At 53.1% G+C, this 24399-nt stretch overlaps 1 protein-coding gene across 1 annotated transcript in view; it reads right to left on the bottom strand.

Annotated features, from left to right (window-relative positions):
• ZNF536 (zinc finger protein 536) overlaps positions 1-24399 on the bottom strand; it is a 244192-nt gene that overhangs the window by 157396 nt on the left and 62397 nt on the right. The gene's annotated exons all lie outside the window — the stretch shown is intronic.

The following is a 24399-nucleotide window of genomic DNA, read 5'->3' as shown; positions in this document are numbered from 1 at the left end:
CCAAGCGCTGATGTGGCTGAATCTAGAACAATATGACCTTGGGGAGATGGGTTTCCTCCCTGGGGACCCTTCCCCATGTACAAGAAAATGTCTCCCAGGTATCACAAGGAATTGTCATTCACCACTGACACCTTGGGGTGAATAGCTCAGGCTCTTCAAGGGCTGGAAGGAGAAAAGGGACCCTGTGGGGAAATACATGGCGCACACTTCAGGGGCCAGAGGCCCTGGCTCGGTCCAGGGAGATGCAGCATTGGTCTTCGTTGTCAGTGATACCTCTGCTCGAATCTCCCACTAGAACACAAGGATGGGCACCAGGAGGCTCACACAGGTGCACTGTGGGGATGCTCAAGGCCCAGAGGATAGAGGGAGGGTGGGTGGGTAGGTGGGTGGGTGGACAGAGAAACTCCGGGAAGGCGGAGGAGTGATGGGTGGGCAAGGAGTAAGCAGATGGGTAAGTGGAGGGAGGGACGGGTCGGAGGACTGAACACCAGCCCGGGGAGAGGACCCCTCAAAGGGAAGGTCAAAGCTGTAAGGACCAGCAGTGCCACCACCTAGCATGGCCAAGACCCTCTTGCCACCCAACATGGAAAGGAAGACAGCACCCACAGATAGCGCTTCCCTCTTCACACGCTGCCGGCCCTGGGCCCTGGGCCCTGGGCCCTGGGCCCTGGAACGATTCGTTCTGAAGCCCCCAGGCGAGACCTGATAGAGAAAGCATGCTTACTTTTTAAACAGGAATGAATTATTTAGCACTTCTAAATCCAGAACACATCAAATCTGAACGACACACACTCTGCTCTTCCCTCTCTGTGCACACTCTTAGAAATATTCTGTAATTTCTTTAAAAGAATAAAATTATTGATTGTGGGTAAATTAGCAGCTCAAGAAAGATCCAGATGCAAAAGGCAGGCGGGAGGTGTCGCTGGACTGGAGTGAAGTGTCCAAGGAGTGGGGTCTGTGACGAAGCCAGAGAGGAGCGGGGGAGGGGAGGCGGCGGCGGTGCTGGGCCGGAGCTGAGCAGAGAGGGAGCCTCGCCCACGGTCCACAGCATCAGAGGTGTGGTCTCTACTGGTGAAGCCCCCCAACCGGGCCCCGCATGAGGCCCCTTCAGAACCTCCCAGCTCTGGGGGCAGGCTGTGGGCCCTGAAGTGGTCTGCTGGATCAGGACATCGGAGGTGCTGGTCCTGGACCCAGCAAGGGCTCCAAGTGTCCAGGGTCCTACGCTCCTGCCTTCGTTTCTTATTTTTCAATCGATGGGGACAGAGGACTTGTCAGGCCCGTGCTTATCCCAACCTCATACGCTTCCCTTGAGGACTAGGGGTTCTGAAGTCTCTGAACCTTGGTAAATCTCTCCTACCAGGGCCCAGGCCTTTCAGCAGGACCTCCTGAAGCCATGTGAGATGGAAGAACCACACCAGAGCGGCCTCACCAAGGCTGGGCCCTGGCCTGAAGCCCTCGGGAGTGCGCCAGCCCCCCCGACCTGTAGTCTGCAGGCACTGGGAGCCCCCTCTGGGAACAAAGGGCTCATTGGGGGAGGGGCCGAAAGGTAGAGTGTTGTCTCTACCCCAAAAATTGCCACTCTGGGAACTTGGCCGAAGGAAATAACCTGAAATAGGGAGAAGGGTCTTTTTTGTCCAAAGACGCTCCTCACAGATGCTTGTCTGTCAACGTTATTTTTAATCGCCCTTGTTTTTGCCTTCAAGGCGGCGTCGAACACTGAACTCCATTTCGTCAAGGTTGGTACAGTGTTTGGAAAGGGACAGATGTCAGAGCATGGGGACTGCCAGCACCCCCGGCAGGAACCAGTAACTCCTCTCCTGTCCTGGCAAAAATGACACATGCTCCAGACTGCAGGCCGCGAGATTTACAGAAACACTAATGGCTATAAAAAGTAAGAGCATACAAAGCTGGGTCCACTTCCCCCCAAAACATCACTAAGGACAGTGCCTTTTTCCACTGTATCTTATTTTAATTAGTGAGAAATTCAACCGTGAGCAGAAAGGTCCCCACACTCTCAAATTGTCAAATACGCACACAGACACAGCTGACACTGGCGGATGCGTATTAGCTCACCCCAAATATACTTGCGTCTCAGTCAATTCTGCCATTTAATAATTTTGCTAAATCTCAAAAATGGAGATGCAATCTTGCCTTTAAGGAAGCAGCCCTGCCAGTTATTTACAGATTGTAACATTTACATAAGAGTTTGGCTTAACAAGAGATATAAATATAGATAAAACCCTTAGGACCTCATTCTTTAAACTGCCCTCTAAAACTCTGCCCTGCAATTTGCAAACTGAGTTTCGCGCAGACTATTCTTGGAAGCCTTTGTGAATTTGGGAGAACTAACTCAGAGCAAGGGCTGCCTAATCACAATTTTGCAAATTGTACGTAGCAATCATCCCCGCATTGTGAAATTCGGATCTATAAAATGCTGATGTTTTAAAGTTGAAAAATAAATTAGCTCACTAGAACTATTTCACCAAAAAAAAATCAGTCTGAGGCTTTACAACTAAATTATTTGTTTAAAAAAATTAAAAGATAGTCACATTAGTAGCAAATAATAAATAAAGGCAGGCTCTCACGCCAGCATGATCCCAACAGTCCTCCTGGGATGCAGACGGCTCTGCCGGCCTCCCCTCCTGTAAAGACTCACCTGCCTGCCGCACATAGGTACAGAAATTGCCCAGAACACACTTGCGGCCGCACGGGGCTGCTATTCTAAAGCCTCCAGTGTGTTTGTGATCTGGAAAACGCTCTCAGACAGGGAAGGGATCAGTCAACATTCACTTGCTAAAGCCGATTCCCGTCTGTCCAGCCAAAGAAGCTGGCTGTTAGCATCGGTTTATTTGTTAAAACCAGTGCCATCTGGGTAACAGAAACTGTGATAATACCAAACATGAAGGAGGAGAGGGAGCTCATCAGAGGCAGTCCTCAAATCCAACCCTCTGAAAATGGAGCTGCCCTGCGTGCGGGAAGCTGACCTCTAACGGGGAGCTCGCCTGCCCATAGCGAACAGGACTCCAGGGAAAAGGGCTGCAGGTTTATTCACAGGGGACATCTTACAGGTCATCGCCCTCAGAGGCCAGGTGTGTACACATGCACACCCATGCAAGCACATGGTACACACACGCACATGCAAACGCACAGGGTACACATACACACACACACACGTGCAGACACACACAGGCCCAGAATTCTTGCCAGCCCCACTGCCCCACACTTCAGCCTGCAGATCGTCAGAGGGGAACACTCATCAAATCCTGCTTTCTCAGACTTCAAGGCCTCTCTCCTACTCTGGCTCTGGTGGAACTTTGTGATATTTGGAATTCATGGAATAAGCCCCTACCTAGCAATACTCTTAACACTGCTGCAAAGGCACATGGCGACTCTCACCGTGGCCTGAATACTTTGATAACTCTTGTCAGACCTACATCTGGTGACTCAGCTCCTTTCTTCTGCATGTTACATCACTCAAAATAAATACAACTGACATCCAGTCCAGCCTGCTTGTCCCCAGCCCCAGGCACTGTGAGCTCTGTGAGGGCAATAACAGCACAGACCCAGGCACATGGCAAGCTCACAACTGAATTGCACATGGTGTCTGGATAGGCTCCCCTAAGGTCCAGGGGAGCTTCAAATAGTGCAGTTGAAGCAGTAATCAAAACACTTCCAAGAAACAAAAGTCCTGAACAGGATGGCTTCACAGGCAAGTTTTATCAAACATTCAAAGAAAAATTAACACCTATCCTTCTCAAACTATTACAAAAAATTCAAGAGGAGGGAAGATTCCCAAGCTCATTTTACAAAGCCAGCATTATCCTAATTCCAAAACCAGATAAAGACACTACAAAGAAAGAAAATTACAGGCCAATATCCCTGATGAACATAGATGCTAAAATCCTCAACAAAATATCAGCAAACCAGATAGAGTAATACTTTAAAAAGATCATACACCATGAGCAAGTGGGATTTATTCCAGGGATGCAAGACTGGTATAATATCTGCAAATCAATAAATGTGACACATCACATAAACAAAAAGAACAAAAATCATATGATCATATCAATAGATGCAGAAAAAGCATTTGACAAAATTCAGCACCCATTTATGATAAAAACTCTCAGCAAAATGGAAATAGAGGGAACATACCTTATCCTAACAAAGGCCATATATGACAAACACAGCCAACATCACACTCAATGGGCAAAAACTAAAATCATTTCCCTTAAAAATAAGAATAGGACAAGAATGTCCACTTTCACCACCCTTATTCAACATAGTACTGGAAGTCCTAGCCACAGCCATCAGACAGGAAGAAAACATAAAAGGCATCCAAACTGGAAAGGAGGAAGTAAAACTGTCACTATATGCAGATGACATGATATTGTACATAGAAAATCCTAAAAATTCCACCAAAAAACTACTAGAACAGACCAATGAATTCAGTAAAGTAGCAGGATACAAAATTAATATTCAGAAATCAGTTGCATTTTTATACACTAATGATGAACTATCAGAAAGGGGAACTAAGAAAACAATCCCATTTCCAATTACATCAACAACAAAAAATACCTAGGAATAAATTTAACCAAGGATATAAAAGTTCTATACTCAGAAAATTACGACACAGAAGAACGAAACTGAAGAAGATACAGATAAGTGGGACATATACCATGTTCATGGACAGGAGGAATTAACAATTAAAATGTCCAACTACCAAAAGCCATCTACAGATTCAGCACAATTCCTATCAAGATACCAATGGCGTATTTCACAGAATTAGAACAAATATTCCAAAAATTTATATGGAACCACAAAAGACCCCAAATAGCAACAACAATCTGGAGAAAGAAGAACAAAGTTGGAGGAATCACGCTACCTGATTCAAACTGTACTACAGGCCACAGTAATCAAAACTGCGTGGTTCTGGCATAAAAACAGACATTTAGATCAATGGAATAGAATAGACAGTCCAGAAATAAACCCAGAGCTTTATGGTCAATTAATATTTGACAAAGGAGGCAAGAACATACAATGGGGTAAAGACAGTCTCTTCAATAAATTTTCCCAATAAATGGGAAAATTTGACAGATGCATGTGAAAAAATGAAACTAGACCACCTTCTTACACTGCACAGAAGACTAAACACAAAATGGATTAAAGATGTAAATGTTAGACTTGAAACCATAAAAATCCTAGAAGAAAATATAGGAAGTAAAATCTTGGACACTTCTCTTAGTAATGTTTTTATATACCTCCTTGGGCAAGGGAAACAAAAGAAAAAGTAAACAAATGGAATTACATTAAGCTAAAAAGCCTTTGCACAGCTATGGAAACCATCAACAAAATGAAAAAACAACCCACTGAATGGGAGAACATATTCTCCGATACATTTAATAAGGGCTTAACATCCAAGTGTATAAAGAACTTATACAACTCAACACCAAAAAAACAAACAACCCAATTTAAAAATGGGCAAAGAACCTGAACAGACACTTCTCTAAAGAGGACATACAGATGGCCAATAGATACATGAAAAGATGCTCAATGTCACTAATCATCAGAGATGCGAATTAAAGCCACAATGAGTTATCACCTCACACCTGTCAGAATGGCCACCATCAATAAATCAACAAACAACAAGTGTTGGAGAGGATGTGGGGGAAAGGGAACCATTGTGCACTGCTGGTGGGAATGCAGACTGGTGCAGCCACAGTGTGGAGTTTCCTCAAATTTTTAAAAAAAGAGCCACCTCATGACCCAGTGATTCCACTTCAGTGAATATATCCAAAGAAACCCAAAACACTAACTCAAAGAATGTATGCACCCCTATGTTCATGCCTGTGTTATTTACAATAGCCAAGATCTGGAAGCAGCCCAAGTGCCCATTGAGACTAGTGGATAAAAAAGCTGTGGGATATTTACACCGTGGAATACTGCTGGACTTTAAAAACAAAAAAGAAGGAAATCTTACCTTTTGCAACAGCATGGATGGACCTGGGGAGTTTTATGCTGAGTGAAATAAGACAGGCAGAGAAAGACAAATATCACATGATCTCACTTACATGTGGAATCTAATGAACAAAATAAACTGACGAACAAAATAGAAACAGACTCATAGATACAGAGAACAGACTGGCAGCTGTCAGAGGGGAGGGGGTTAGGGGGCTGAGTGAAAAAGTTGAAGGGATTAAGGAAAAAACAACAACTCATAGACACAGACAACGTGTGGTGATGACCAGAGGGAAAGGGGGTGGGGAGGTACAGGAAGGGATTAAGAGGGGATAAGTGGTGCTGGAAGGGACTTGACGGGGTGGTGAACACACAGTACAATATACAGATGATGTATTACAGAATGTACACCTGGAGCCTATATAATTTTAACCAGTGTCACCCTAATCAATTTAATTTTTAAATAACCTCAAATCCCTTGGACAAAGCAGGCCGGATGTGCCACACTGTGGCATTCCCTGCGTGTCCCTGTGGAGGCGGCTGGAGAGCAGCTCCACTCTGCGAGGTGGTACTTCATGTAACACTTCTAGAAAGCAAACATTTATATTAGCAAATATCATTAAGGTATGATCTGCATTCAAGAGTTTCCTGTGGGTAGCTGTGAGAAACAAGAAGAAAAATCGCCTCCTAAGTGCTAAGGAGGGACAGGCATGGGAGCACCTCAGGAGAATAGAGAAATGCCCCCCTTCTGCTCAACACTCAGCTACAGGGTAAACCCCACAAAGGCAGGGGTCATAGGTCATGGGGACTCACCTTACCTCCAAGGGGAATGCCCAACAGCTCCCCAGCAGGCAGGAGCAAAGACTGAGCCCAAGGCCCATCACCAGCAGCCCATGAGAAGGTGGTTTCAAAAGCATGGGGCCTACATCTCACAGAGTGCAGACCCCTGGTGGGACGACCTGGGGGCAGAGAACCCGCCTCCTGGACCACGGGGCTCTCAGCTGGGCTGTCTCCATATATGGACACATGGGCACAGGTGCAGGACCCAGGGCCCTGGGCATGAAGAGAAATGGTCCTTGCCATGCGTCTGCTCTGACCTTAGAGGCACCTGCAAGAGGTACTCCCAACACCTGCGGGGTGGCTTGAAAATATGAGATTAGGGTCAAGTCGCAGCTTGATGGGAACTGGCTAGGAAAGCTCATGCCTTGGTTTCCTGGTGTGTAAAGGCAGAACAAGGACACCCAGCTTCTGGGGCAGGAGGGAGGCGGGGTCCCTGTGTGGTAGCTTTCTTCCTTATGGGATGGCTGGCTTGTTTTTAACAATCGTATTTTGATCTACATTTTCAAAGCAATCTCTCACTGAACTACAGAGTGTATGCACTGTGGGCACCTTGGAGACAAGGGGGCCAACCCTCACAATAGAGGGCGCAAAGGGCGGCCTGGCCCAGAACCACCTCCTCCCAGCCCAGGCTTTGCCCAGGGCTATGCCTGCTTCCCCTGAGCTGCGTCCCTGACCCTGTGCCCTCAGGGTCCACAGTGGGGCTCAGCAGGGTCAAGTCCTAGATGCCAGGGGGGGCAAAGATGTTGGCATCCCACCAGGACCAAGAATAGCCACAGCCAGAGTCAGTATGAGATTCAGAGGCCAGCACAGGCCCAGAAAGGCATGAGAACTGGGCCCCAGCAACCACTGCTGGTGGCTTCCAAACTTCTCCAACACATACCCCAGGTGCCTCCATGGAATGAGGAGCAAGGCACATGCTCTGCAACATAAGAGAATGATGCTACCTCACCCCCTCGTGGCCCCTGCCCCCACCACCTCATCCATCCTGCGCACGCGGCCACAGCAGTCTTCCTGAGCCTTGGCTATGACTATGGCCTTCCCTTCTCTAAAGCAGGCCAAGAAATTATGGAAATGATGTGCAACAAAGGGTTAAAGCCCAACATATGTAAAGATCTCTTAGAAATCAATGACAAAAAAAAAAGGAAAAATATTTACAGTCAATTTGTAGAAGACATTGGCACGGCCAATACAGATGTGAAAAGATAGTTGCCCTATTAATAAGGGAAATACAATTCAAAGATACCAGTTTCCATCCCTGATACTGGTAATCATTTCAAAGCATAACACTGATGAGGTCTGGGGAAATGAGTACTACACATACAATGTTGGTAGATGTGCATACAATGTACATATACAGCCTTCCCTGGAAGGGCAATTTAGTAGTCTGAGAATTAAATACACATACCTAGGGACCCAGAAATACCAATTCTAGAAATCCACTGTACAGAAACACTCAACCTTGTTCATAAAGATATGTATGCAACAGTGTTCACTGCAGTACTGAAATGCAGCGGATGAGGGAAAATGAAAATTGTCTCAACGTCCGTCAATGCACATACGGCTCATAAATGTGGACGTGCCACGTTAGAGAGAACTACACAGGAGAGAACTGTGTGCTCTTTCTATGTACCTGATGTTCTGATTGACAAACAAACTTAGTTTTTTTAAAAAGCAAGTCTCCGAGCAACACACACAGCGTGGTCCAATTCTGCAGCCGGGAATCTGTGTGTGGCGCTGCCCACTGGCGCTGAGAGCCCGCTCACCGGTTAGCAGGATGCAAACACAGGTATGCAGCCTGGCAGCGTGCACAGCGAAACCCATTACCAGGGTTTCACGTTACATACTCTGGACTCTGAATTTTAATGGTGAACACACAGAACTTCTGTAATTAAACAGGATCCACTACATTCAGATACAAAACCATCCAGGCAGCCCTTTTGCTTCCAGAACAAAGACCAGATCCTTCGCTGGCAACTTGATCCTTCCCACCGGCCCCCGCTGACCTCCTCCAAGCAGACACAGCTCCAAAGGTCCAAGAGGGTAGGTCAGTCTACCATCACTTTTCCTCCCTCCCTTTTCCTACCTCTGCTTGTGAAAAATCTGACTCACTCCAAGCCCACCTCCTCCAGGAAGCCTTCCCTGACCACTTCAGCCCACAGTGATCCTGACCCTCCTGACAACTCTGCTCACCATGTCCTATAACCTCTTATGACCCATCATTTGCTGTCTGAGGATGACTCCCACGGAACTGTCCACCCCTCCGGCAAAGGGCTGTGCCCCTCATCCTCCCTTCAACACACATTTGCTGACGACCTACTATGTGCTGAGTAAGGTTCTAGGTGCTGAAATAGACTGAAGAGCAAAAGGCACAAGGCTCCTGGCCTCAAGGAACCACAACCTGGCTGAGGAGCACACAGCTAAATGAGAGGAACTAGGGCCAAGTCCAAAGGAACAAGGAGCACAGGACAGAAAGCAGCGAACAGCAGGGGGGACTGGTGGGCAGCAAGGCTCTCAGAGATGCGCCATCCAGGGAAGCCTGCAGGTAAAGCCAGGTAAGGAGCCAGCAGGGAGGGCAGGCAGGAGGATGGGTCCCACCCCTCCACATGCATGGCCAGAACCGGACAATGGCAGGAGATCGGAAACCATCTGTCCAGATCAACAGAAGCCAACAGCCTGTCCCAGCCACCAGCAGCCCCACCCGGCACGAGGCTCCGGCACAGTCAGGACGCACCAGGACGCCCATCTGTGCCTGCCCCCCGCTCGCTCCCCTGACACACTCCTCCTTTCAGAGTGGGCAAAGCCGTGTGGACCTCCTAACCAGTGCCCATGCCAGTCCCGGGCATGGGGGTGGGAGGCTCCTAGGCCCGAGCAAGCCTGTACCAGAGCCCTGTGCATGGGTCCAAAGTAAAAGCTCCTTAGGTCAAAATGGAAAAGTAACCCAACAACGTGAGTCCCACAGTGGCACTCTGCCCCCCAGATTCTCTGCACTGTCCTGGCCTGCAGGGCTCTCTGGGCATAAGCACCCCCCTTTCCTGGGGGTGGGCAGACAGGGGGAGGATGGCAGAATCAAGTCACATTGAAAACTAGGGCCCTCAAGATGTGTCACATCTCGCCCGGCCGGGCGTGGCTCAGCGGTTGAGCATCAACCTAGGATCCAGGCGATCGGGGTTCGATTCCCGGTCAGGGCACATGCCCGAGTTGCGGGCTGCAGCCAATCAATGACTTTCTCATCATTGATGTTTCTCTCTCTCTCCCTCTCCTTTCCTCTCTCTGAAATCAATAAAGATATATTTTAAAAAAAGAAAAAAAAAGATGTGTCACATCTGGCAGGAGGCACCTGAGACCACAGCTACAGGTGACCCACAGTGGGACCATCCCTAGAACCAGGGCCCCAAGAAGCACAACTCAGGGAGCCCAGTGACAGCCAGAGGGCCGGGGTCCCACCCTTGATCTGATGTCCTCTGTGCAGGAAGAGGGCAGGGCCCCCTGGCACCCGTAGCTGAAGCAGCTGTGGACCCCTACAGCAAAGGACACACATGTGTAGGGCACAGGCAAGGTAGAGCCCACCCAAATGAGAGAGTGCGAAACAAAGAAAGGGCTTGATGTTTCTGAAAGAGCCTCTGGGTGGTCCCCGGGGACAGCAGGCCTGTGCTGGCCTCCTTCCCTAGCACAAGGCCCGGGACTGTCTCTAACTCTGAAGGATGCCTACTGCGGAGTGAGGGGCACTATCTCTTCTCCACGCTCAGGCCACAGCATCTTCCTGTGGTCCCATGAAGGCCTTTAGGTTGGGAGATTCAATGTCACCTACTGATGTTGCTTGTACTTAGGTTGGCAACACCTGGACCCAGGAGTCAGGACCTCCCAAGCCAGCAGCCACACGGAGCCAAAGACCTTCATGAGGCCACTCTTGGCCAAGGCTCCCCAAGAATCCTGGGGTCCACTGCCTGAGGCCCGCCCTCCTGCCACATGCCCAGTCCTCACAGGCCCTGGGGGATGGGGAACCCCAGGCCTGGGAGACTGGGGAGGCTGTGGGTGAATGTGTGAGAGTCTGAGCCCAGAGCCTCGGGACAGAAGGGTCCACCAGGGAGGGTGCGTCCTGGAAAACAGCTGTTCGTGGCCCGGCCGGCATTCCAACCTGCCCTGGCCGAGGCGGAACACAGGGAGGAGATGGGGCAGGAGCCCTGAGCAGAGTCTGTCACCCTGCTGGATTTCTTGGAGGGTCCTGTTTCCCCCCAAAATTACTCAGCACCAGCAGGAAGTCGAGGTGGGGCCAGCTGTGCCAGGGGAGGGTTGATAAGAAGCTCACTGTCTAAGGCACCTGGGGAGAAACCACCTGAAGCAGCCCCTGCTCGCCCGGCCGGCCTGGCCTCAGGGGCTGCAGAGACTGTCACCCACCCCACGGCAAGGTCCCCATGAGCCCAGGGCTCTGTGCTGCCACAGCCCTGTTCCCCGCTAAGCCCCCCAGGCCCCAGAGGATGCCCGGCACCCTGCTAGGGCTCTTCAATCAGGGTCTGGGCGGCTCAGGCCTTTTCTTTGAGAGAATGGAGAAAGGTCTAGAAAGTGAGTTGTCATTACCTGAGGGCTGGACAAGCACAGCCTCTGCCTTTTGGTGTCCATGCTGTTCTAGTGCCCCAAGCAGCCGGGCAAGGCTGCTGTCCCATTACACAAGGAAGGAAACTGAGTCCCAGTGGGAGGGTGACTTCCTGAGGTCATGGGGTTGTCAGAGTGGACCACAGGCTCAGGGCTCCCATGGATTTTTACACTCAGGGTACCTGGCAGCCCAGGGCCTGGTCTGGACACCACACACAGTCCTAGGGCTGCACTGGCACCCATGCTGACCAGGAGCATCCGGGGGCCCCACGTGCCCCTCCATGCCGGCCCTTCATGTCAAGTGCCCCACTCAGGTGAAATCGGGATGATCAAAGACAGAAAATACTCTTTACATGTCTTTTTTTTTTTTTTTAATTTTTATTTTAAACTAGTTTCATACAAAAAGAAAAATCAGCATTTGGCAAAAACTCCTCAAACTTGACTTAAAAACACTCCATAAAAACACTCTAAGGAGCCTGGACCCTGTGTCTGTGGGGCCTGGATGTCCTACCTGCAGGGGGTGGGGGGGAGGGATGGGCCAGAGGAGCCGGAGGAGCCAAATCACCCACAGACGAGCTTCCTCTTGAAGCTAAGCAGCCCGCACTCTCCCTTCCACCCTCTGCAGTCAGGGCCATGCACTTCTTGGGCAGGCAGCCGGTCCTCTCACCCTTCCTCAGGTGCCCCCCTCCACCTGCAGGATGGCACAAGCAAGTGGACCAGGTGTTCAAGTGCATGGAGGCTACACCAGTGCTGAGAAGTGGGCTTGCTTTTTTCAATTTTATTTTAATAGTTATGCATTTACCTTCACCTGTCTCAGGAAAAACAACTAGCTCTTCCAACCCATGTTCTCCTCTGACCCAGGGCTGGGCTAACTAAGGTGGGGGAGAGATGAGCAGAGAGAGAGGCAGAGACAGAGAGACAGACAGGCAAAGACAGAAAGAGAGAGAGGGAGAAAGAAACTGATATAAAGATGTTTCAAAGAAAGTGCTAAATAAGTAACAGAAGGTCATGGTCATGGCCAAAATCCAGCTCTGACAGAAGCAGTAACTGAGGATCACCCTGCTTGGGGCACTAGAACAGTGTGGACACCGAAAGGCAGAGGAAAATTTTTTTTAAAACCTGATGCTTTGGGAACGTTAAACATGGCCTAGGAGAGAATCAGAACTTCTTTAGCTTCACACTTCCGTTCGGCTTCTGTTGTCTATCAGAGCAGCACACCGGGGTAGAGAAAGGGGGCCCTCGCCTTTTCAGGGTGCCGGGCTCCTCGATGGTGTCCTCGTGTGAAGGGGCCCAACTGCAGCTCAGGGACCAGGGCTGGACAGCTCCTGGTCACCCCCAGGGAGGGCATCAGAAAGATGACTCAGCCTCCGGAAGCTCGGAGAGCCCCTCTGCCATGAGCCGAGGGTGACTAGGGGGGTGACCCCCACCCTTTAGAGGGCAGCCGGGCCTGTCGCCCCCAGGCCCAGGAAGTGAGGGCATCCCTGAGGACAGATGGCCAGGCCAGGGCCAGGAACTTCAGGTCCCCTTGGCCAATCTTTACTAAAACCCGTGGGCAAGCAGCCACGCAGGCAGGTGTGGCCGGGCTCGGCGTGGCCCGCTGCGGCTGCCCACCAGGCTGGGCGCCCAGGCCGTCGTCCCCGCGCTTGGACCCCGGCTGACAAGGACTTCACGCGAATGGCAGGCGCGGCCCCAACTGTCTGCATCTAGTCACGAGGCAGAGGCGAGGCTGGTCTGCCGAGCACGATAGCGGCTCTCGGAGGGACGCGGGGCCCCGACGGGGCGGCCTCTGCGCGCCCCTCTCTCCGGCCTCTTCGCCTTGGGAGACGTTCCTGTGCTGCCGGCAGCCAACCCAGAAACACCGCCGCGGCCGGAGGCGGGACAGGGTGCGTGGATCAGCTGGGTCCCCGCCCGCCGCACCGCCCGCGTGGGCGACCATCGCGTGGGTTTGCCTGCCTTGCTGGGCACGAAGCAGGCGCTCGGGAACCCGGCGCCATCTGTGCGCGCCTCCCGGGAGGGGGAGAACCGCCCGTGCCCGCAGCGGCAGGACGGTGACCTGAATGCTCGGAACGCGCCTGGGGTCCAAGAAACTTTACACTGAAATGCGGACGTGATGCGATCGTTCTGGGTTTATAACCCGGGGTGAGGGACCTGCGTCCGCCCCTGCTTTGCGCTAAAAACAGATGCTAACAATCGCCACCCGGAGCCCGTGCCCCACGGAATGCCGCCCACAGGTTCCTGTAGAGGCCTCGGGCCTCTCAGCAAGGCCAGGCCCCAGGGGCCCCGCGGGGGGCTCCTGGCCAGGGGACGGGCACCTGGCCCCCAGAGGGGCACCTGGCCCATGAAGGGGCACCTGGCCTGGGGACGGGCACCTGGCCCCCGGAGGGGCACCTGGCCTGCGGATGGGCACCTGGCCTGGGGCGGGCACCTGGACTGGAGACGGGCACCTGGACTGGGGACGGGCACCTGGCCCGCGGAGGGGCACCTGGCCCCCAGAGGGGCTCCTGGCCTGGGGCGGGCACCTGGCCTGGGGCGGGCACCTGGTCCCCAGAAGGGCTCCTGGCCCGCGGAGGGGCACCTGGCCCCCAGAGGGGCTCCTGGCCTGGGGGCGGGCACCTGGCCTGGGGCGGGCACCTGGCCCCTGCAGGGGCACCTGGCCTGGGGCGGGCACCTGGACTGGAGACGGGCACCTGGACTGGGGACGGGCACCTGGCCCGCGGAGGGGCACCTGGCCCCCAGAGGGGCTCCTGGCCTGGGGCGGGCACCTGGCCTGGGGCGGGCACCTGGTCCCCAGAAGGGCTCCTGGCCCGCGGAGGGGCACCTGGCCCCCAGAGGGGCTCCTGGCCTGGGGACGGGCACCTGGCCTGGGGCGGGCACCTGGCCCCTGCAGGGGCACCTGGCCTGGGGCGGGCACCTGGCCCCCAGAAGGGCTCCTGGCCCGCGGAGGGGCACCTGGCCCCCAGAGGGGCTCCTGGCCTGGGGACGGGCACCTGGCCTGGGGTGGGCACCTGGTCCCCAGAAGGGCTCCTGGCCCGCGGAGGGGCACCTTCCCTGCGGCCCACCCGCCGGGTCCGAGGGCGCAGCATCACCGCCCCTAACCTGGCCCTCTGCGCCCCGTTCCATTCTGAAGAGCAGCCCTGAGACACCCCCTAAGATGCTCACCCGTCCAGGGCCGGGGAAGGAAAACCTCCCATCACCAAACTTAAGCGGAGCGGGCCAGGCGCCCTGCACCGCGGCGGCCGGGCGGACGCGCAGGACCAGGGCCGCCGCCCCGACAAACTTCAGGCCCGGGCGTTTTGATCTCACTCCTTCTGCTGCTGGCCATTGTGCGGGCGCAGGGAGGTCCCGCATAACTAATGCACTGTCCTTATGGAAGTTTTTGAGGCGCCGAGGTGGACAGCAGGGTTTCAAATGATTTCCAACACAAAGCATATCAATTAATCAAAGGGTGAAACAAGGCCTCACAATGCGCTGGTAGCGGAGGGAAGATAAATTGATTTTTGCTGCAGCCCCGCGTCTTTTCAGCTGCACCACTGTGTGAAAAATACCAGTTAAAAAGTGTGCTGAGGCAGCAAAACCATTTACTACTCCACAAACAGTTATCTAAGGCGACGTCCAATAACCAGACAGCGCAGTAATGTGACCTACATACTAACAAAGTCATTTCAGACGCGGCTGCCTCCACACTGCCGCTTGGTCCCCTGCATCACCGCACCGCCCGCCTTCCCGAAGTTTGGACCCCCCTCTGCCTGCTTCCCGTTTCCCCTGCTAAAGTGTGTCGCCGGCCACAGCCCAGAACACGCTCAGGACGGCTAAGCGGGCGCCTCTTCCCGTATTTCACGCGGGGCACCTCCGGAGTCTCCACATTTCCACGCAGTTTTTGTTTTGATTTCTTTACATTTCTCCTTTTGGGCCCCAAAGGACTCCTCCTTGGGTCGTTTAAAATGTTCTCCCTGCACCAGCATGGGGAATTCTGTCACTTGTCGGGGACCCGTGTTCCAAGCATGTCTGGAGCAGCTTGCCTGGAGCGGCACAGGGGCAGGCGGGTGTCGGGGCAGCGAGCAGCTGAGCGAGTCCAAATGGGGCTGGATGCCCGGAGGGGCCGCTCAGGTGCCATTCTCTCTGGGTGGGCCTCGCACACAGACCCTCCCACAGCTCCCTCCCAGGACGTCGTGGGGAATGACACGGGCAAAGGCGCAACAGTGGGCTGTCAGGCACACAGGGAGCCCCCTTGGCAGGCCTGAGCCATGGTAGGATCTCAGACAGGCTTGCCCGCCTGCCTCCCCGGCCCAGCAGCTGCCCAGGCGTAGCAATCAGTCTCACTAACAGATGAGGACACTCAGAGCCAGAAGGCCCAGTGCCCCCGTCCTGCCATGAAGCCAGAGACCTGGGGTGGTATCCACTCCTCCCCGGCCGCAGCTCAGTGCCAGCTCCTAAGTCCTTTCAAAAAGCCCTCTCTTTGTAAACCTTCCCCTTCCCCATTTCAGTCTTCAGAACTTATGACTGATAATCCTCTTTGTTTCAAGAAAAGCATGGTTTATATGAAAAAAAATTTGCAAGATTACACGGAGAGATCGTCAAATCCCCTGAAATAATGCCACTGCAGTCAAGTTCATCTCAGTCCACGTTTTGCGTATTTTTAGGGAATGTTACCCTTTACACACCAAGCTGTGGGAGGAAAAGCAAATGCCTGTACCCCTGGAACGCAGCAAGGGGAGCCCTAGGTTCTGCTCTGGGGTCGGATGGCATCACAGGGGACAGTGGGCGCCTCCCGAGAGGAGCTTGGTGAGTCCTCCCAGCTGCCGCCAGCCAGAGCCCATGTGTGCGAGCACAGGCCTCCGCGTAACGACTGGGCTGCTGTGCAGATTTCTGTGTCTAGAGGAGACTGATTCAGTATCAGAAAATGAAGGCCAGACCTCCATGCCAACTACTGTGTTTAGGTCATCCGGAGCACCCAGGAAGGTTAGGGGAGCATGCCCGTGGGAAAGGGACCTGTCGCCCGTCTGCAAGGAGAGGCCAAGTTCCCGGCTTCCTGGGCAAGAAGAGCAAGTCGCTAAAAGGTTCCACGCAGTGAGATGTCAGGCGGCCACCGCGACCGTCTCACAGGCGACACGCAGCCCCTGTATCCCTGCTCATGGGTCGGGCTGAAATCCTGAAGCGCATCATGGGGTCTGTGCTTTAATGGGAAAGAGAAACCAGAGATCCGTGTCCTGCAGGCCAGCCCTACATGTTCCGGAGCAACGGGGAAGGTGTAAGGCTCAGCTGGAGCGGCCGAGCGGATAGAGGAAGGACAGGCACACTTTCCCAGCTCGCCTCCTCTGAGTCCCGTCCCTGGACTCGGCTCTGAGACCCCGCATGGAATTTTCCACAGAGGAAATCGTGAAAAAAAGCATCCCTCACGGAAGGCCAGGGCACCCAAGGGCGGGGAGGGCTGCACCTTTCATGTCACGGTTCCCGCCTGGTCCCAGCATCCCCAGAACCCAACAGCCCTGCTGTACTCGGCATGGCTAATTTTTGTTTTTTGTTTTTTAAAAAGGGAAGTATTTCACAGATCCATCAAAAAAAAGGTAAGGCATTTAAATTATTTTAACATCAAGTATTTTTCAAAGCCATAAATATATATGAGGGGACTAATTGCAAACTTCTCCCAGAAACCCCAACTCAAATTCATGTTGCCATGTGAGTTCCACGATAATAAATCACAGCCTTCTGAGGAAGGCATCGCTGTAATAAAACACCCACCACCCTGGAGAACTCGGAGGCCCGGTCCCAGCTAAAAGGATTCGTGCCTTCAGAATTCCGGGCACATATATTATTTTTCTGTCGGTTCCCTCAACTTCTCTCAATTACGGATGTTCTCTACGTAATGAATTTTCTGGGCTTTGATGTGTGATTATGGCTATATTTTTATCTATATGTTTTGTGGTTCTTGTACTTAAGCTTTTTGCTCACAAATCCTTTATTAAAAGTACTAAATTGTAAAAAGCACATTCATATTTCATCCAGTGTTCCATCCAGAAATGTGAGTTTCTGCAGCAGACACAGCTGCACAGAGGTTTCCATAAAATAACACGCCCGACGACAGGTCTTTGCACTCGGAACAGTTCAGCTCAGAGGGTAATTTAGCGGAATTGGATTTTCCAGAATATTCCCACCTACTACCTTTTCCGCTCTCCAAGTCAAAATCATGGGTTAAAATCACTCTGGAATTTGTGCGCTTTGGGGCAAGTGCCCAGAGCAACTCCGCAGATGCTTCAGTGTCAGGAAGCCACACTCTTGGCAGTCTGCACGGGCTCTGTCGAAATCTTTGAGGTAAGAGCCTCACAAGCCTAAGACATTCCTGTCCATTTTGATTTTCATGGGTGCTTCCTCACCCAAGGATACGTTTTTATTGATTTTCAGAGAGAGAGGAGGGAAGAGAGAGAGGCATCGGTCAGCTGCCCCGTGTCCCTACCCTAACGGCATTAACCCACAGCCTTCCGGCGTGTGGGACGACACCGCCACCAACTGCGCCGCCCGGCCAGCGCGAGACGGCTCACATTCAGAGCTGGGATGTGGGGTGGCTGGAAGACGAGGGCCCCGTCGAGTCCTGGGGACTTCAAGGCGTCTGCTCAAGACAGGAGAGAAAGCCAGCTGAGGTCCGAGCAACGCCAGGGAGCAGTTCCTTACAGAAGCCCCTGGCAGCCAGCCACTGACCTTCGGAAACACGGAGTCTAGAATGAGAACCGCCAGTGAGGCGAGACAATTACTCAGCACGCAGATTCCGTGAGCAAACCCGCGAGCGGGCCAACGCTGCGGGCGCCTGCCAGTGGCAGTCAGCACAACCGATGAACCTGGTGTCAAAACCTGAAGGAAAGAACTGACACGACCCTCTGTCAGATCGAATCGGTGAAAGTGTGGCGTGGGCCTACTCTGCGCCCGCCCAGGCTCCTTGCTGTGGGGGGCAGTGAGGAAAGGGCACTCGGTGGCCAGGCCTCTCCCCGCTCACATGGGCCCTCCTGCCTAAAGCCAGCACCCTGCCTTGGTCACTGACCTGATCCTGTTGGAAGAGTCCACCAAGTGACCAGAGGTGGGCGTCCTTTCCTCAGGACCCCTGCTCCTCACAGGCACCCTGCTGCATCTCGGCCCCCAGCTGTCCCCCAGCTCCAGCTCCATACGGGTCCCCTCAGCCACCACACTGCCCATCCCTTCTCCCAGAAAGGAGAAGGCACAGCCCTGGGCCCTGGGCAGAAGCAGCAAGCCTAGCCTCCCACCATCCAGGCCGAGGCTCCCCTCCACTCGGGCCTGCTTTCCTGGCTCTGACTTGAAATAGTTCTGCAGAGCTTCAGGTGAACAAGTGTGCTGAGGACAGAGCAGTCTCCTCAACCCAGAGGTAAGGGACAGCCAGGAGCCCCAAGGCCACACAGCCCTCCTCTGTGACTGGCAAGCACTCACGCACACACCTTTGCTCCCAGGAAGCCCGTCCAGCCCCATGGGAGAACTGTGCAGACACTGTTCACCCCCGGGGAACTGTACGGAAAGGGAGAGCTCATGGGACAGTGTGGGGTCACCGCAGAGGGACACTCTTGCAGCCCCAGCCACAGGGGAGCTTGCCTGGAGAATGGGGACAGAGTGGACTTTCCAGGCACAGGGCACAGCCAGAGGACCCATGTGGAAGGGGGAGGTGCCTGGAGTAGGAGGACCAGCCCACAGGAGGCATAAGCCAGAGACTCATGGGCTGTGGCCCCACCCTCAGCTCTATAAAGTTGTAGGCTCCAAAAGAGAACACTCTCTTGACTGTCCCATGTCACTCAGAGGCTGAGTGAACGTAGACACCCCACTTTCTTTGTCTGAGTCTGGTCTCTGCAGCCCTGCCAGGTCTCTGTGCCAACCCTGCAGGCTCCTGCACATGACAGTCCAGTACAGTGCAAAGCCACAGGCATCCTTACAAGGAACTGACCCCTCAGACAGGAAACCCCGGGTCTGACCCCGGGCCGCCTGCAGCAGAGTTAGAGCTGGAACGTTCCACCAGGCCATGGCCTTGGTCGACCCTCTTACAGGACTGGCAGACCTTCAACCTCCCAGGGACTTGGGGACACTCATACAGCTGCTCTGGGGCTTCCAAAGAAACTGGGCCCCGTCCCCAGCATCACTACTAAAGACCACCGGTGACTTTCTATGCTTTACCCCCAACCTCCTCACCAGTGATGGAGAAAACACTGGGCACAGACAGTTATGAAAATCACCTGCACAATGGGCTCCATGGGCTCCACACCTTCACTGAGCGTCACCTCCCTGGAAGTCCCTCTGGCCCCTCCCACAGCCCGGCAGGGCTGGTGTCACCCAGCACACACGGCCCCTGGCAGGACCTGTCCACACCCAGCCTGGTAATTCCCCATCCCCTTGGCCTTTCTTTCCCTCAGCATCATACATTATATTTAAGTCTCTCCAGCAATACAAATTTCAATTTGGCCAAGCTCTTTAATATTAATAGTTGTCAATCCAAATGCAGAGTGCATAATAAAAATTTAATCCAAACGAATAGCTCACATATTTCTCTACCTCCTAAATATAGTTACCAATTAGACAGGAGATTTGGTTATATAACTTCGCAGAATTAAGGCCACCTACTAAAGACCACCGGTTAGGGCCGAGGAGGCCGAACGCCGGACTCACTCTGCTCGTTGCTGTTGAAGATGAGGCCGTGTGACCCGTCCCCTCGTGCGCAGGCACAGCGGTGAGGGTGCAGCCACGGGCGCGCAGCTCGGGGGACTCTGGAGTGAAATTACGATGAAGTTATCGATACTGATGAAACCCTCAATCCCAACACGCTTTACAGCTTACGAAGCCCAGTCGCTGGACCTTCGCAGGTGGGGCAGGGAGGTGGCGGCAGCCTCACCGCCATCACCCCCGTCACCCTCGTCGCCGCCTTCGCGGCCGCTGCCCCGCCCCATTTCCCAGACGGCATAACAGAGGTGCTCCTGAGCCACAGTCAGCGTGGCCCTGGCCCCGGCGCGCTCACCCAGCACTGCACCCACCGCGGCCGCCTACCTGCTCAGACACAAAAGCAGCCTCAGAAGGGCTGCTCCTCTTTCACATGAAAGCTGAGGTGCCCTTGCTGCTGGCCTGTGGCTGAGAATCTGCCCATCGCCACCGGCCTGGGGCAACAGCCGTCCCCAGAGCCCATCAGAGCGTCATACCAGAATGCCTCTTCAGGCAGGGCCGCAAGAAAGGCAGGCCTTCTGATATGATGACCAGGGCCTGATGGGGGTCCCAGCACCACAGTCCCAGACGGGGACCCCAACATTCCCTCCGGCACTACAGGGAATCCCCACGCTGGAAGGAACCCTGCCTCTGATGTCAAATCCAACACCCTCATTTTGCAGTAGCAGAAACAGGCCGGGGAGCCAGTTAGTGGCAGAGCCAGGCTAGAACCCCCTCCACACACACACATGCACATGCTTGTACACACACACTCATGCACATACACGTGCACACACTCGCTCACTCATGTACATGCCCAAGTGCACACATGTGCACACACTCACACACGCATACACATGCACACACTTGCTCATGCACCCAGATGTGCACACTCGCGCACGCACATGCACACACATGCATGCACACACTCACACTTGTGCACTCAAGCCTTGAGGAGGTCCACAAGGACCAAGCACAGCCCTGGCCAGGCTCCCGACTGTGTGCATCCTGCCGGGCACTGGGGGTATTTATGCAAATTACTCCAGGCCTCTTTTGTGAGCTGCTCTGAGCTCGGCCCTGAGCTACATCAAGCAGGAAGTTTAAATGAAATGGCTCCCAAGTTCCTTAAATGGTTTAATAAAACATATACTGACTGCAATGTGCAGTTTAGAGTGGCAACTATTGCCCCTCGGTTGGAAAAATGACCTCCAGGCGGCAATATCACTTTCAGCTTCATGATTCGAGTCCACTGTTGGCCATTCCCTCAACCCACCGGGCAATTCTTTTCCATAACGAGGCCTGCGTCAGCCGCCCAGCATTCCACTGCTGAAGGAGCCCCAAAAGTGCCCGCAAACAGCCCACCGGTGCTAAGACAAGAGATGGTGAGCAGATGACAGCGACGTGCAGAGAGGAAGGATGCTGGGGAGCAGAGAGACAGCGGGCGATAAATGTGGAAGATTCACCCTGGCCAGTGTGGTTCAGTGGTTAGAGTGTTACAGCGCAAGGAAGGGTTGCAGGTCTGATTTCTGGTCAAGGGCACGTGTACTTGGGTTGCAGGTGTGATCCAGGCCCAGGTTGGGTGTGTGCAGGAGGCAACCAATTGATGTGTCTCTCTTACGTAGATGTTTCTCTCTCCCCACCCTTCCACTTGCTATAAAAATCAGCAGAAAAAATATCCTCAGTAAGGATTAACAGAAAGAAAAGGATTCCTGGAAATTTGAAGAAATGACACAAGGTGGCCTCTAGCAGACAGCTCCATGTGCCTGGGACCTCTGCTCCGCATCGCCCCAAACGGCACTGGCAACAGGTCAGACAGATCTGAAACCAGCCAAGGCTCCCAGCACCTGCAACCGTGAGGTTTAGGGAGCTCGGGGAGGGTGTCATAGGAACTTCTCAAACTCTCCTATGTTAATAGCAAATAGCTATTAATAACACTTCTAATCCCAAGTGCCACTTCCGATACTTGGAGCCGAAAGGGTTCGCCTCATCTCAAAACATCCTGGAATTTAACTGCCAGAAACTGATGACCTTTTATCCTAAACTGTGCAGGGAGATGGCTTGTTAAGCTCATTAGTATTATATGGAGAATTAGATTAGACATTTTATGATTTTTCAAAAAAGGCTTTTTTGATATAAAAAAGCAGCAATTTCCCTTCTGACGTTTTTCATTTTTAAGGTAATAAAAACGGCACGAGTGTCCCGCAGCATAATGGATTAACCCAGGGCTATTATGTTTACCCTGACTCTTACCGAGTCGCCCCTCTCCCTAACTCACTCATAAAAATCAATGCCCTGTGCTACACCAGGCGCGCAGAACGGCTCTCCCACCGGGCTGCCCGCAACGCTTGCTCCAACCTGGATTCCCCGAGAAACACTGAGTGCTGCTGTCATCGTATGAAGTTATATTATTTTAAAACATCATACTATTATGTGTGAAACCAAAAGCCCCTTCCTCCTGCAGCTCTCCTGGCCCCTCAGCGGGTCAGCAGGCCCCCCGCCTAGGCTCCTGGCAGCCGGGGTGGGCCTTCTCTCACCCACAATGGGTTTATTGTTTAAAAACTCACGCACGGCATCAAAGACTCACTGGACGGTGTTTTTTGGCTATTTCTTTGTGTCTTGATGGTCGATGTGAATATAAAAGAATATTCATGCAAGATTCATAAAGGCCCAGATTTCAAACAAACAGATGAGAAATCCCTAAAAATAATAATGTCCAGATGCTGTTTATTGGAATGAGCCGCTGCACGGAGGGGCACCAATCACAGGAGTGCTAGGGTCCGTGAACGGCAAGGTAGCCACTGCTGGCAGAGGGTTGCCATCTTTTTAACCAGGGAGCACCCGGGGCACTTAAAATCAGCGATTTCGATAAATACATGCATGGTGCTCTCACGGAAGCCACCTGCGTGACCTTGGCCGCACACCTCGAAGCCCACGCCCATGAAGCACTCTCTTGTCTCCCAGGCCCCCTACAGGGGAAAGTGTAATTTTCCAGGCCAAAAATGCAGCTTATTTTTAATGCGTTAGAACTTCAGAATTGAAGGGACTCTTAGGAACCATAGAGACCTAATTTCTCATTTTATTGCTGAGAAAATTGAGGTCCAGGAACTCAGAATGTTTGACCCCAAGTCCCTCAGCTGAGAAGCAAGAAAGAAGCTACTAAGATCCAGACTCCTGAAGGTCAGGCTTGGGCAGTGTCCACCCATGAAAGGCAGGCTCAGGGCCCCAGGGCACCTGCACGACAAAGGAGCCTGTGAGAAATGGAGACCCCGGGGCCCTTGCCCAGACCAGCGCACCTCCAGGGCTGGCCTGGGACTCTGCATAGGGAACGGGTCTCCCAGGAATTCTGAGACTATCCTTATGATATGTTCCCAGATTACAACAGTTTCTTTGGAGTGAGGCAGGACGACAGAGTCCACACCCAAAGACACCAGAGTTAGGAAATGTCATTCAAATGACCATGGGAAGAACTGTGTTGGAGACACTGGAGGGTGCGGTGTGGACAGAGCCCAGGCTGACATGCATAAGCTCTCCCTCCGACAGCCCAGGTGAGACCAAGTTCCAAGTGCACATCCAGCCGGCCTCACCCTCGGCCTCACTGCTCCTCTGCCCAGCCTGACAGGTAAAGGGGGAGCACAGCTAGTATGTGGCATGTGACAGGCTGGGGGACAGCCTGGTCATGCCTGCTCTGGCCAGAGGCACCAGGGCTGGGCTTGGTCAGAGTGTGCGGTGGCTTATCTGAGTCCTCATGGCCATCCAGAATTAGCCTGTTATCCCACAGGGTAAGAGGTGCGAGGTGTCACCCAGGGGATGGCTGGTGGGCACAAGGTCTATGGGGAGAACTCAACTCTGAAAGGCCATGGCCTTCAAGGCCAGCAGGCTCCAGCTGCCAGGCCCCAGAGCTCTGAGCTGCACACATGTATTCAGTAAGGCTGAGCTCACCACCCAGCTGTCCTCATAGCCTGGACAGAGGGCTACCCGGGGGAGAGTTCCACCCCAGTACACACCCCTCCTGCACCTGAGCTGACATCCTCCCTACAAATCCTGAGACAATGTCGCACATCTAAGCCTTCAGCTATGCCCTGTGCTGCTGGCAAAGCAGACGGGCGCTGGCCCCGCAGCAGGTAGCACCATGTCTCTGTCTCTGTCTCTTCCCTTACAAGACATAGCTGCGTTCCAGAACACGATGGCCACCGGAATGGAACCATCTTTGCAAAGTTTGGTCATGAAACTTTCCACGGTTCAAAAAAGAGGGGTACTGGGGTCAAACCTATTCTATTAAGAAAAGGTAGAAACTCTGTTAAAATGGAGATAACCTTTCCCACAGCCTATCTCTGC

This window comes from Miniopterus schreibersii (assembly GCF_964146895.1).
Source record: "Miniopterus schreibersii genome assembly, chromosome: 18".
NCBI lineage: Eukaryota > Metazoa > Chordata > Mammalia > Chiroptera > Miniopteridae > Miniopterus > Miniopterus schreibersii.
The sequence above is the reverse complement of the archived record's forward strand: the minus strand, read 5'-3'. Positions and strand labels throughout refer to the sequence as shown.